Below are 13,919 nucleotides of genomic sequence, written 5' to 3'. Positions count from 1 at the left end.
CCCAGTCTGTGACTTGCCTTTGATTTTTTTTTGAAAAGAAGATGCTTTTAATTTTAATGAATAGAACTTATTACTTTTTCCTTTTTTGGTTTGTGATTTTTCTGTCATATGAAGACTTTTTGCTTCTCCCTAAGGTACTAAATTATTCTATATTTTCTTTTTCAGTCTTTATAATTTGGTGTTTAGGTCTGTGATACATTTTGAATTAGTTTATGTGGATTATGTGAGGTAAATCTCAAGCTTCACTTTTTTAAAATAGGATATTCATTACTCCAGCACTGTTTGTTGTAAAAATGATCATTTTTCCCATTGAAATTCTTTGGCTCTTTCATTGAAAATCAGCGAACCATATTAAGTGTGAATCTGTATCTGTGATTTGTTCCATTCATCTGTATGTCTGTCTTGCATATAAATACCACAGTCTTAATTTCTCTAGTAACTCAAGTAAATTTGTGTAAGTCTCCAACATGGTTCTTCTTTAAAAAATTGTTTTAGCTGGGCAAGATGGCTTGTGCTTATAATCCCAGCTCCTTAAGAGGATCATGGCTTGAGGCCAACTCCAAAAAAGTTAATGAGATCCCCATCTCAACCAGCAAGCTGGGAATGATGGTGCAGGTCTGTGATCCCAGCTACATGGGAGGCATAGGTAGAAGATGGTCTGAGGCCTACCATGGGCAAAATGGCTAAAGCAAAACAAGGATTGGTGATGTGGCTTAAGTATAGAGAGGCTGCCTAGCAAGTAGGAAGCCCTGAGTTCAAACCCCAGGACTGCCAAATAAAATGTTTGAACTGGCCAGCACTGGTGGCTCACGCCTGTAATCGTAGCTATTCAGGAGGCAAAGGTCAGGAAGATCAAGGTTTGAAGGCAGCCTGGGCAAACAGTTCTGCAAGACCCTATCTTGAAAAACCTTTCACAAAAATAAGGCTGGTGGAGTGGCTCAAGGTCAAGGCCCTGAGTTCAAAAAAAAAAAAAAACATAAAAGTTTTAACTGTTCCACGATCTTTGCATTTCTATATGCATTCAGAAAACAAGACAAAACAAGAACGCTTCTGTGATTTTGATTGAGTTTGCATTAAATATATGGATCATTTTGGGAAATATTTACTCTGTGACTACATTGAGTCTTCTGATCCATGAACACATAGATTTTTTTTTTTTCATTTAGTTAGGTCTTTAGTTTCTCTTAACTGTCTGCTGAGCCATCAGCATGTCTTGCATGTATATTATTTAATTTATCCCAAAGTAATTCATGTTTTGAAATGCTACTACAAATGGTGTTGTTTTAAAATTCATTCCCCATTTTTAATTTCTAGTATAGAGAAATACAATTGATTCTTTGTCCTCTTGTGTTCTGCAGTCTTATAAATACTCATTAGTACTAGTGGCTTTTTTTGTAAGTTGCTTAATATTTAAGGTGGAACCAGGGTTTGAACTGAGGGCCTTGTACTTTCTGGGTAGGTGCTTCACTGCTTGAGCCACTCTACTAATGGCTCCACTCCCACCTAAGATTTTGTATGTATACAATCATGTCTTCTGAAAATAAAGGCAGTTTTATCATCTATGTTTGCGTGTATGTATGTATTCATTCATTCATTCAGCTGTGCTGGACACTGAGCCAGGGCCTCATGCTTGCTAGCGAGTGCTTTACCACTGGAGCTATACCCAAGCCCCAATTTTGTTTTTTTCTCTGTTACAGGTCTTATTTTTCTCATGTGCATTAACTAGTCCTTCATTACAACACTGAACAAAAGTAGTGAGACTAGATATCCTTGTTTTGTGTCTGATCTCAGAGGCAAAAGCCTTCCTTTTGCCATTACTTATGTTGCTAGCTACAGATTCATAGATGCCCTTGTATTACTTCTCTGGGAGGCTGGTGGAGTGGCTCAAGTAGTAGAGTGTCTGCCTAGCAAGCATGAGGCCCTGAGTTCAAACCCCAGTACGGCCAAAAAATGAAACAAAAAACTTCTGTGGGAGTCTTTTTATTCGCCATGAGTGGGTGTTGAAGGTTTTCAAATGTTATTGCTATATGCATTGAGATGATTGTATAGTTTTCCTATTTTAATCTGTTAATATAATGACTAACAGTTAATAGTTTCTGAGTATCAAACCAACCTGGCATTCCTGGAATAAATTCCACTTGGTTGTAGGGTTCTTTTACCTTTTTATATATTGCTGCTTTTGATTTGCAAAAATTCTGTCAAGAATATTCCCTCCTAGGTTCATTTATGAGTAGTGTTGGTCTGTAGTTTCCTTTTGTTGTCATGGTTTTGGGTCAGGGTAGCTTATCCTCATCAGATGATTTAAGAAATGTTACTTCCTCTATATTCTGAAACAGTTTGTGTAGAATTGGATATTAACTTTTCATTAATATTCTGTTAGAATTTACCAGTAACTCTACCTGGACCTAAAGCTACCTAGCTTGCTTCCTTCCTTCCTGCCTTCCTTCCTTCCTTCCTTCCTTCCTTCCTTCCTTCCTTCCTTCCTTCCTTCCTCCCTCCCTCCCTCCCTCCCTCCCTTCCTTCCTTTCTCCCTCCTTCTCTTCCTTCCTGCCTTCCTTTTTTCCTTCTTTTTTCAGTGCTGGGATCAAACTCAGGTCCTTAAGAATGCTAGGCAAGTGCTCTACCACTGAGCCACACATCCAACCCTTAAAGTTTTCTTTGTGAGAAGATTTTATATTAATAATTCAATTTAAAAACTGATATAGGACTCTGCTATGGTTTGGATAAATGTTCCCCAAAGGCCCATGTGTAGGAGTCTTAGTCCCCAGTCCATAGTGTTATTAGGAAGTGGTGGAACCTTTAAGAGGTAACAGGTCTTAGGGGAGGAAGTTAAGTCATTGGGAAAATGTCCTTGAAAGAGATGATGGGACCCTGACCCCTCTTCTTCCTCTCTATGCTTCCTGGATGTTGTGAAGTGAACAAATTCTTCTGGATGAGCTCATGTCATGATATTCTGTCTCACCACAGGCCCAAAGGCAACGGGCCAAGTAACTTTGGTCTGAAACTGTGATTCAGAAAAACTTTGCCTCCTTTTTCAAGTTGCATTATTTCAGATATTTGTTACAGCAGCATAAAGGTGACTAACACAAGCTCTTCAAGTATTCTATTTTTGCCTTCTTCCCTCTCATTCTTCTTCCTTCCATTCTTCCCCTTTTCCTTATTTATTTATTTTTTGGTGGTGCTGGAGTTTGAACTCAGGACCTCATGCTTGCTAGGCAGGCACTCTGCCACTTGAGCAACTCCACCAGCCCTTTATTGTGTTGGGTATTTTTGAGATAGGATCTCAATAAGTATTTGCCAAGGCTGGCCTTGAACCACAATCCTCGTGATCTCTGCCTCCCAAGTAGCTAGGATTACAGATGTGAGCCACTGGCTCTTTTACAGACATGAGCCTGGCTCTTTTTCTTTTTTCTTTCTTTCTTTTTTTTTTTTTTTTTTTTAGATAAGTTCTCAGTGTACAGCCCAGGCTGACCTCAAACTCATCATTATCCTGCCTCAGCCTCCTAACTTGTGGATTACAGGCATGTACCACCATGCTCAATGAGGTGTTCTATTTCTTAAATTAGTTTTGTAATTTGTATCTTTTGAGAAATTTGTATGCTTAAAGGTTGTTGATTTATTGGCATAAAATGTTTTATGATATTTGTATTATCCTTTTAGTGTCTGTGGTAACATCTCTTCTTTCATTTCTGATACTGGTAATCTCTTCTCTTTATTTTCTTGTTTAGCTTAGTTAAAGACTCATCTATTTTGTTGCTTTTCTTAAATAGCTGTTAGTTTCATCGATTCACACTATTGTTTGTGTACTTTGTAGTTTATTGATTTTTTTCATGTTTCATTATTTCCATTTTCTGTTTGTTTTATACTTAAGTTGCTTTTTTTTCTGGTTCTTAAAGGGCAAGCTTGAATCATTGATACCACTTTTCTTTGGTAGTGTAAGTATTGAAAACTTTAAATTTTCTTCTCAAATTTTGACATATTGTATGTTCATTTTCATTTAGTTCAAAATATTTTGCAGTTTTCTTTGTGAGTTTATCTTTCACCCATGTGTTATTTTGAGGTATGTCATTTAAATTTCAAATACTTGGAAATTTCTCAAGTATCGTTTTATGCTTGATTGCTAATGTAATTCCATTGTGATCAGAGAGCATACTTCGTATGGTTTCAGTCATTGTAAATTTATTGGACTTATCAGCCTTTGTCCCTCTAGATGATCCAGCCATGTGCACTTGGGAAAGATGACGCCTATTCTGTTAGTGTTAGGTAGACAGGTCCACTGAGGTCCCTTAGACTGGGCTGATTGATAGTGTTGTTTACTCTTCTCATTTTCTGCTTACTTAGTATATGTATTACTTGGGGAGGAAATTGACATTCCTTACTCTGGTTGTGTATTTGTGTATTTCTCCTTTCAGTTCTGTCACTATTTTGTTCTTAGGTATATAAAAATTTAGGGTTGTTATTTCTCCTTGATGAATTGAGCTCTTTATCATTTGGAAAATTTCCTCTTTATCATTTGGAAAATTTATCTCTGGTAATATTCCTTGTACAGAAATCTATTTTGAGATTGATGCAGTCATTGTGACTTTGTTATAGTTTGAATGTGTATGTTTTCCATTCTTTAAGCTATTTGTGTTACTGTATTTAATGACAAATATAACTTTTAATTGAAGTGTTTAGACTATTCACATTTAATGTAGTCATTTATATATTTGGGATTGGAGCTACCATTTTGCTACTTGTTTTCTGTTTGTCCTGTCTGCTATTTGCTATATTTTTCTTCTTGTTTGGTTTCTTTTACCATAGTTGAATATTTTTATTTTTATTTGATTCTATTTCTACTATTAACTTACTTATATGCACTTTCCTCTGTTGTCTTGGTGGTTGATCTAAGGCTTACAATACACAAATACACATCTTTTATTTATTGCAGCCCATGTTCACATTTATTCTACTTCATGCATAATATATGGCCCTCTATTTCTTCTCCAATGTTTGTACGTATTGTATGTCCTATATTTTACTTCTACATGTGTTTTATAAGTTTCTAATTTAGATAGCCATTTTTCTTTTAAAGGTATTTTAAAAACAAGAAAATGATTTTTTGTATTTTCTCCATGTTTAATATTTCCAGTATTCTTCATTCCTTTGTGTAGATCCACGTTTCCAGCTGTCATCTATTTTATTCTCCAAAGAGAAGTCTTTTGATATTTCTTTTAGGGCATATCAGCAGTCAGTAAAATCTCTCTGCTCTTGTTCATCTGTAAAAGTCTATATTTCACCTTGATTTTTGAAGGACATTTTCTCTGGCCATAGAATTCTGCATTTGTAAGGTTTGCCCTATAACACTTTAAATGTGTCATTCCATTATTTTCTGGCTCACATAGTTTCTCATGAGAAGTCTGAAAGTTCATATATTTGTTAATAATTTGCCTTTTGTCCAATATGAAAACTGTTGTTTCCTGATTATCTAGGTTTTTTTTTCCCTTGTGGTAGAAGCAGAAGTTTCCAGCAGAATTATTACGGAGTAAAATTTATTAATTTCTTTCTTTTATAGTTAGAGCATTTTGTGTTCAAGGAATCTTTGTTGCACTGAGAGTGTAAAGATATCTTCCATGCTTCCTTCTAGAGACATTACAGTTTCTGTGCTCATATTTAGGTCTATAGCCATGTGAAGTAAGTTTGTATATGGGCATGAGGCAGGGTTCAAGATTCATTTAAAAAATTGTTCCATCCCTCTTTATTAAAAGCTTTTCCCATTCTCCCACTGAGTAGCATTGGCACCTTTGTCAAAAATTAAGAGATTGCATATATTCAGGTGTATTTCTGAACTCATGCCTTTGATTACTAATTCCATGCTATCTTGGTTTCTATAACTCTATAGTAAAAAAAAAAATCAGGAAGGGGAAGTCCATTCTTCACGATTACTGTGGCTATTCTAGTTCCTTTGTATTTCCTTATATATTTTAGTTTAACTTGCCAATTTTGGAGAAAAACATGCTCTTGACATTTTGATTGAGGTTCCCGATTCTTAGTGTTCATGACTGTGAATTCCAAGTGGGCCCATCATGAACCTCAGTATCCCACTACATTTCCCTGTTCACTCAGTCTTCCTTTCTCTGACAACTTTTCTCTCTCTCTCTCTTTCTCTCTCGGACAGAGTTTTCCTGTATAGTCCAGTTTATGCATTTATATAAGTGTGTATATTCTAGGGCTGTGGTCAGGGCTCAAGTGGTAGAGCACCTGCCTAGCAAGCATAAGACCCTGAGTTCAAACTCTCGTACTGCCAAAAAAAGGAAAGGTATGAATTCTGACTAAATAAATTAGAAGATTAAAAAAGAAATTTAACAACCTTCAAAATAAAGGTCATTTTAACTAATGTATGAGCCCAGTGGCTGAACATGTGTGTGCAAGCAACAACAAAAAATGAATAAGTAAATATGTTTGAAATATAATAGAAGTCACATTTAAACAAATAAATAGAGTCCCTCACTCTCTGCAGGGGATTGATTCTGGGAGCCTCTCCCAAGGATACTCAAGTCTGAGGATATTCAAGTCCCTTTTTACAAAATGGTGTAGTGTTTGCATGTGGCTTGTGCACTTTCCCCACATACATTAAGCTATGTCTAGATGACATAATGCATAATACAATGTCAGTACTATGCAAATAGTTGCTGTGCAGTATTGTTTATAATAACAAGAAGAAAGTCTTTGCATGCTCAGTGCAGAAACAATTTTTAAAATATCAAATCTTAGGCTATGGAGGGTGTACTGCAAATAGAAACAATACAAGCAGCCAAAATGAGTGTCCCCTTGGCCACCCAATAAGATCACACCAGCCATCCACTGGGCAGCCACTCAGCACTTGCTCCTAGCATAATCATCAGAGAATTCTAACACTTTGAGTCTTTTTTTTTTTTAAGTCCAAGCAGATTAAACATAGCAAAATCAAGGAGGAGGCCACTAGAGACAGGCAAACTAACAGCACCTGCAGGTGCCCACTGACAGGCTGACTAGTCAAGGGGGGAGACAGAAAAATTATGAAAAGCAGACATGAGAACTAACAAAGGCAAAGCTGCCAGGACCATTCAACATAAAGAACACTGGTTCTGGGCACCTCCCTAACCCCCAGTGGCATCAATTTTACTTCAAGTCACAGCAAGGATGCTAAAAGGTCAGGCCCCAGTTAACAAGGAACATGAAAGTGTATGACATAAGAGTTTGTTTAGGAAAGTGAGGCAGTGCACGATGGAAAGGAGGATACAGCCTAAGGCTTTTTGAGAAAGGGACTGCCCTGTCCATCTCTGTGACTTTAACACAAAGCCTTAGGCTCTCTTTGGATGCCCTCCTTAAACTCTGCAGCCACCTTAAGCTCAACACATTTTTAAATCTTCCTGCCTCACGCTTAATTGAGGATGCCAGTTGTCAGTTAGAAAGGTGATTGTAAAGTTAATCCATGTATGGAGATTTGCAGGAGAGAAAGGTATTTTATAGCTCTTCCCCACTCTGAGGTAATAGAAGTGGTCACAGTACAGAGAGGGTTGAGTGGACGAAGGTAGCTAATGGGAGAGGTTTGGAGACAGGGATCCTGTCTTTCTGTTTTGGGGAACGAAGTGTGAGGGGTTGTTATGATTTAAATATGAAATATTCCCCACAAGCTTAGGTCTTGATGGTTTGGTTCCCAACTGGTGGTGCTATTCTGGGGAGGTGCTGGAATCTTTTAGAAGGCAGAGCCTTGATGGAGGAAGTAGGTCACTGGGGGTATATCTTTGCTTACTGTACCCTCTCCACCATACTTTACCTCACTTCAGGTCCAAGCAACCAAGGACTGAAACTTCTGAAACAGTGACCTAAAACAAATCTTTCCTTCCATTAAGTTGGTTCTCTCATGTATTTGGCATGGCGACAAGGCAAAACCAAACCAAACCGACACACAGGGTTTGAAGATGCTACCTCTAACCCGAGGGTCAGTAAGTTTTGGCTAAATGTGGTCACAGCCTGTTTCCATGAATAGGTTTTCCTGGGACAGAGCTAATTTGTTTATATATTGTGTACGGCTGCTTTTAAGCTGTAATGGTAGAGTTGAGTAGTAGCAACAAAGACCTTTAAGTCTGCTGATCCCTGTTCTGACCTCATGCCTCTTGAGGACGACTTCAGGGGTTACTGGAAGACTTTTTCACTGGTGACATCTTGCTCAACATACCAGATCCAATAACTAACTTTTATTAAACACCCACACGTACCAAGCACCATGCCAACCATTTTTCATGCAACAACACACAAAACCTCCCAAGAAGCCTCTGCTAGTAAGCTAGTTTTGCAGAAGAGAAACTGAGGCAAAGGAAAGGGGCAATGGTCCAGAGCCTCACATTAGGAAGTGGCAGAGATGAGGTCCAAACTCTCAATCAGTACAGTTGTCTTAAGCATTTGCGGGAGATTGGTTCCAGGACCCCCATAGACACCATGATTCCTGGGTGCTCAAAGTCTCTTACATAAAATGGCATAGAAGCTCAGCATGGTGGTGCACACGTATAATCCCAGCATTTGAGAGGTGGAAGCAGGAGGATTGCGAGTTTGAGGTCAGCCTGGTCTACGTAGTGAAACCCTGCCTCAAAAACCAAGCAAATAAAATGATATGGTATTTGCATATAACCTATCCACATCCTCTTTTATACTTCAAATTGTTTCTAGATTACTTATGGCACCTAATACAATGTAAATGCTAGGTAAATGAGTGTTACACTATATCATTTATGGCATAATGACCACGAAAAAAAGTCTGAACGTGTTCAGTGTAGATGCGATTAAAAAGTATTTTCCATCAGCTATTGGTTGAATCCATTGATGTGGACTGTGCAGATATGGAGGACCTGCTGTTCATCTTTTGGCCCAGAGCTGGTTCTCTGTAAGTTGGCTATTTGCAGAGACTTCTTGACTTCTCCTAGAATGCTAGTTTTCTGCTTCTCCTATCAGGGCCTGCCTCAGATTCCGTATCACATCCCGGTTGGTGAGAGAACCTCAGGCTTCATTGGATCAGCCGGATCACAAGCACCAAGTGGCTGAGCCACTTGCAGTGTAGTGTGGACCAGCTCTGGACCTCCTTGTTCTCCAAGCTGAGGGTTCAGTGAGCTACCCCTGAGTCAGACAGCACACCCAAGTGTATTTTGCACATCTAAAATCTGGCATAGGTCCACATACGTCGCATCTGGTTCCTGGTGATAAGGCTTGCAGGGTAGAGCAATTTGTTCTTCATTTTAGATAGAGCCCTGCATACTGCAGGTCACTGGACACCTTTTCCCACTGCTGCCTCCAGTCCATTGTAGGCTTCTACCCTTTGTCTCATGCAGCTATCCTGGAGGTCTACCATTTCAGCTCCTTGGATTCTATTAGTGTGGTGTCCTATGAGAAAAGCCAGGTTTCCACAGATCAAACTGTAGCACAGCAACAGAGAGGTAACATACTACTAAGGTAAGAAAAAGACGATTGTCCTGGCCAGGTTAAATAAACAAAAACACACAAGCAAACAACATGCTTCTGGTGTTCTTTATCTGTTGAAATAGAGAAAACAAGCCTTTGGCAAATCTGTAGGTGTACTCCAAGTGCCTGGGGCTCTGGATACTTGTTTTTGTCATGAGAAACTACCTGGAACAGCAGTTGTAGCATATTGAGTTTATGATAGCACACTGTCCTTCCTCAAGACACATCTGGTGAAGGCATTAGCCAAACCAGAGAGTGAGAAGAGAATGTGGTGACAGTCTACCTGTGGGATCTTCCAGGTCTATTGGCTTGAAAATTGTCCTAGAGGTGTGGCATCACTTGAGATCAGCCATTGCACCTGTGAAGAGCTCCTTGAGTTTACACCTCCTCTCGTCATGGCCTTAGTCCACGGAGCACAGAGCCAATATGGGAATGGCTGTCAGTTGTGTGTATCTGTTCCACTTAACATTCTTTGGTACTGGGGAAATCAACACAGATTTGGGGGCTCTTTGAGCCTAGTGAAGACAAACTTAAGTGAAAACTCAATTTATTACCTCACTTGCCATAAATACCTTCTCTGACTGGTAAGTAATACTGGAAACTTGTTCCACAGGAATTAGTATTAGTAATGAATCCATTTTCCAATAATACTCCAAAGATCTAAAAATTTCCTTTCCTAGTACACATTTACCTGGCTAATGGAGGTAGCTGTTTGGGAAGAGGTTCAAGATGAGGATTTACAATATCTATTTGTTGTTTTATTGTAGGAGGCTTCCTTCATTCAAGGGGCTCTGTGTCTGTATTCTAATTCAGGTGTAGTGAGTATCCATCCCAGTGGCTCAGGTCATGCCTGTTTATCAGACCTGAGTGGGCTCCTTAATGATTTGGTCCTAGGAACTCCATGGTCAATTAGCTATGGTGAAAGACTCCTACTAGACAGACCAACCTGCTTCTAACCTGGCTCTACTTGCGTGAGTCACTTCTGACTCCTTGTCTGGGGGTGGTGGTGGTGGCCAAGTCCACTGGAGCGGGGGGGTCCACAAATCTAGCATTTTCAGTTTCAGCTGTGGGAAGTAGATTCTGCCTTCCCCCAGGATTTATATTCTGGGGAAGTAAATCCAGATTTTAATTCCAAATGTAGGAGGGAAGTTAAAAGACTTTACAGCCCCAAGCAATGAGATATGGTTTTCCCTGATCCGTTTTACCGTCCTCTATTGTCTAATAGCCACGAGGTTTAGAAAACTCATCTCACATGCAAAGGTAGCTATGGTTTATTCAAGCCAAATTCACTAATGCAATTCCTTTGGCTAGCAATTGGTTCAGAAGATCAGACCTCAGCCGGTTAGCACATGGCATTCCTCTGACCTTAGAGGCTGGTTCAGGAATAGGCATCTGATATATTTGGTCTAAAGAGCTTCCAGATGACCTGTTCTGCAGGATTTGGGGAAAATGTTTCTCATGATCCAGAGAGCTGGAGAAAGAAAGACAACTGTAGTATCTTCTGTGTGTGATACCTGCAACCATCTTGACACTATTACGAGGGTGAAATTGCCACCGGATGGTGGGTAGAGCCAAGAGATCACTACAGAAAGTGGACTGAGATCTGCTGGATTAAGCCAAACCTGAAACCCACTTCATTTGTGGACTTGCAGTTATGAGAGCCAATATATTTCCTTATTGTTTAAGACAATTTGAGTTTGCTGGGTTTTGTCATTGAGAGCATCCTAATTGACTCAATATAAAATCATCTGTGTTTATAGTTCTTCCTGACATTCTACAGACTGAATTCCTTTGTAATAATTGCTACTGCCCTGAGAGATGATAGTGACTGGAATATAGACTGAGATGACAATGTAACAAATATAAATATTGATGCAAGAGGAGGTGACTATTGACTGAACAAAAGAGTGATTAAAATAGTATAGTTTTATAACGAAAGATAAGCTTTACTCACCAAGAAGTTTGAATACAGTCTATGGACAGACAATTCAATTCCATATAGTATGGATAAATGAGGCAGAATTAAAGCATCTAGAAAATACCTATACAAGTAAAATGATAAACTGTGCCTCTCGCCACCCTTCTCTTATGGAGCTGCTTTTATAGTCATGTTGCATTGGGAAAAACCAGGTGAACTGGTTTGTAACATGATTCTAAGTGAGTGCGTTTGCTTTTCTGAATCTTAGATTTCTAGTGTGCACAACAGTTTTTGTTACGATCAAGTTGATTCATACAAACAAAAACAACAACAAAAAAAATAATTAAGCCTAGACAGTAAAGAGGCAGGCTTTACATTTGTGTCTGTGTCACCTTTCTGTTACTGTCACAAATACCTGAGGTAATAAACTTATAAAGACAAAAGGTTTATTTTGGCTCACAGATTCGGAGATTTCAGTCTGTGGTTGGTTGGTCCTGTTGCTTTGGGCCAATGGTGGCACACTATGGTGGGAGAGTGTGGTGGACCAACCACTCACCCCATTGGCTGGGATTGAAAGAGAAGAAGAGGAAGGGACCAGGATCCTACTATTTCCTTTTAGGGTGATGACCTGAATGACCTCCAATGACCTAAGGCGTAGACCTTCCACTAGGCTTCCCTCTGAAAGGTTCCACCATCTCCTACTTGCGCCACTTTGGGGACCACGCCTTTACCACGTGGACCTTCGGAGCCACACTTAAGATCCAAGCTATAGACGTCCAAATTCAAGAGCGCCAAGGTGGACACACTGATAATTAATGAATTTTAGTTCTACCACACATACTTCATTTCCTATATTGGTTACTGTTTTTCACATTTGAAAAAATGACAAATCAACTGGTGTGTTTCTTTGTGTCTTGCTGCCTTATAATTGGTACTGTCTACACATTTGATAGAAAACTAAATATTAATAACTAATATCTTACGAGGGTATACAGAAACAACAAAGCAGTTTCTTTTTCTTTTGGCAATACTGGGAGTGGAACTCAGAGCCTCACATTTGCAAGTGCTCTACCATTTGAGCCACTCTGCCAGTCCCTTTTCCATTGGTCATTTTTGAGATAGGGTCTTGCTTTCTGCCCTGGCTGGCCTGGACTGCAATCCTCCTATTTATACTTCCTGTGTTGCTGGGATGGCAGGAATGCGCCATGATGCCTGGCCATTGGTTGACATGGGGTTCTTTTGAACTTTTTGCCCAGGCTGGCTTCTAACCTCAATCCTCCTGATTGCTGCCTCCTAATTGGGTAAGATTACAGGCTCGAGCCACTGCATTGGGCCTACGAGGCAATTTTGAATGCAGAATCCCATCTGAGATATGCAGGAACTCTGCAGTCAGGAAAAAAGCAGCATATGGTCACAACTTTGCCAGTTTGTGTGGCTAGTTAGTGGTAGAGGGAGAATTGTGATATTAGTCCTTAGGAGAGTCTAACTTGACATTTGTGTCTGACTACTAGGTTTGAGGCCCTTGGGTGAGTTTCTTAGTCTCTTCATAGCTTGCTTTTCTTTTTGTAAAAGGGGAATAACAATAGCTTAGGGTCATTTTGGGGATTAAATGAATTAATATTTATAAAGTGTTTGGACTAGAGTCTGGCATTGGTAAACACTATATAAGTGTTTTAAAATAATAAATAAATAAATGTATTCTTTTCCCCATTGCTGCTGTCACCATCACTGTGGTTAATTCTCATTTTGAAGTATTTCTACTTGAAGGTTTGGTAGAGCACACTTGTAATCCCAGCTAGTCAGGAGGCAGAGGTAGGAAGATCTCTGAGGGCAGCTGGGCAAAAGTGTGAGACCCTTACTTGGAAAAACAAACTAAAAGTAAAAAGACTAGAGGTGCAGATCAAGCAGTAGAGAGCTTGCCTAGCATACTTGAGGTCCTGAGTTCAGTCCCCCTACTGCAAAAAGCAAACCCAAAAAACCTAGTGCAGGTACATGGCTGCAAGGAGATGGCCATTGAGGGGAAACTGCACGTATTCAGATGCAAAGCCCAGGGCAGTACTGTGAATGCCTGATCCATTTTCCCACAAATGTTGCCTGACTTCCACGAGAGACATACTGCCTTCCAACCAATCTCAGATTTGCGTTTTACCACTTAAATTAAGCACATTCACTTTTACCTGGCTTCTTGGGCACCAAGTTGTTTTTTGGGAGGCGTATTTTCATAGAACCAAGGGCAGGGAAACACTTGACAGATCACACAGTGATTTAGACAAGCACAGGCTGACAGGGCGCAGGTGGTGCACACCTGTAATCCTAGCTACTTGGGAGGCTGATATCAGGAGGATCTCAGTTTGAGGCCAGCTGAGGCAAATAGTTTGAGAGCCCCCCCATTTCTAAAATAACCAGAGCAAAATGGACTGAAAGTGTGGCTCAAGTGGTAGAGTGTCTGCTTTGCAAATACAAAGCCCTGAGTTCAAATCCCAGTCCCCCCAAAATAATAAAAAATATTTTGTTTTGGAAGTTTTTT

At 39.6% G+C, this 13,919-nt stretch overlaps 1 long non-coding RNA gene across 2 annotated transcripts in view; it reads left to right on the top strand.

Annotated features, from left to right (window-relative positions):
• The window catches only part of LOC141423203 (uncharacterized), a 36,703-nt gene that overhangs the window by 4,652 nt on the left and 18,132 nt on the right, over positions 1-13,919 (top strand). Inside the window, exon 3 of one of the 2 annotated variants that reach the window (XR_012447879.1) lies at positions 3,897-3,935. The exons of the other annotated variant lie outside the window; for it this stretch is intronic. This is a non-coding gene — a long non-coding RNA (uncharacterized lncRNA). The remainder of the gene's footprint in view (positions 1-3,896; positions 3,936-13,919) is intronic. 2 annotated transcript variants of the gene reach the window in all.

Source organism: Castor canadensis, chromosome 5 (assembly GCF_047511655.1).
Source record: "Castor canadensis chromosome 5, mCasCan1.hap1v2, whole genome shotgun sequence".
In the NCBI taxonomy this organism is placed as follows: Eukaryota; Metazoa; Chordata; class Mammalia; order Rodentia; family Castoridae; genus Castor; species Castor canadensis.
This window is presented reverse-complemented; position numbering and strand designations above follow the sequence as displayed.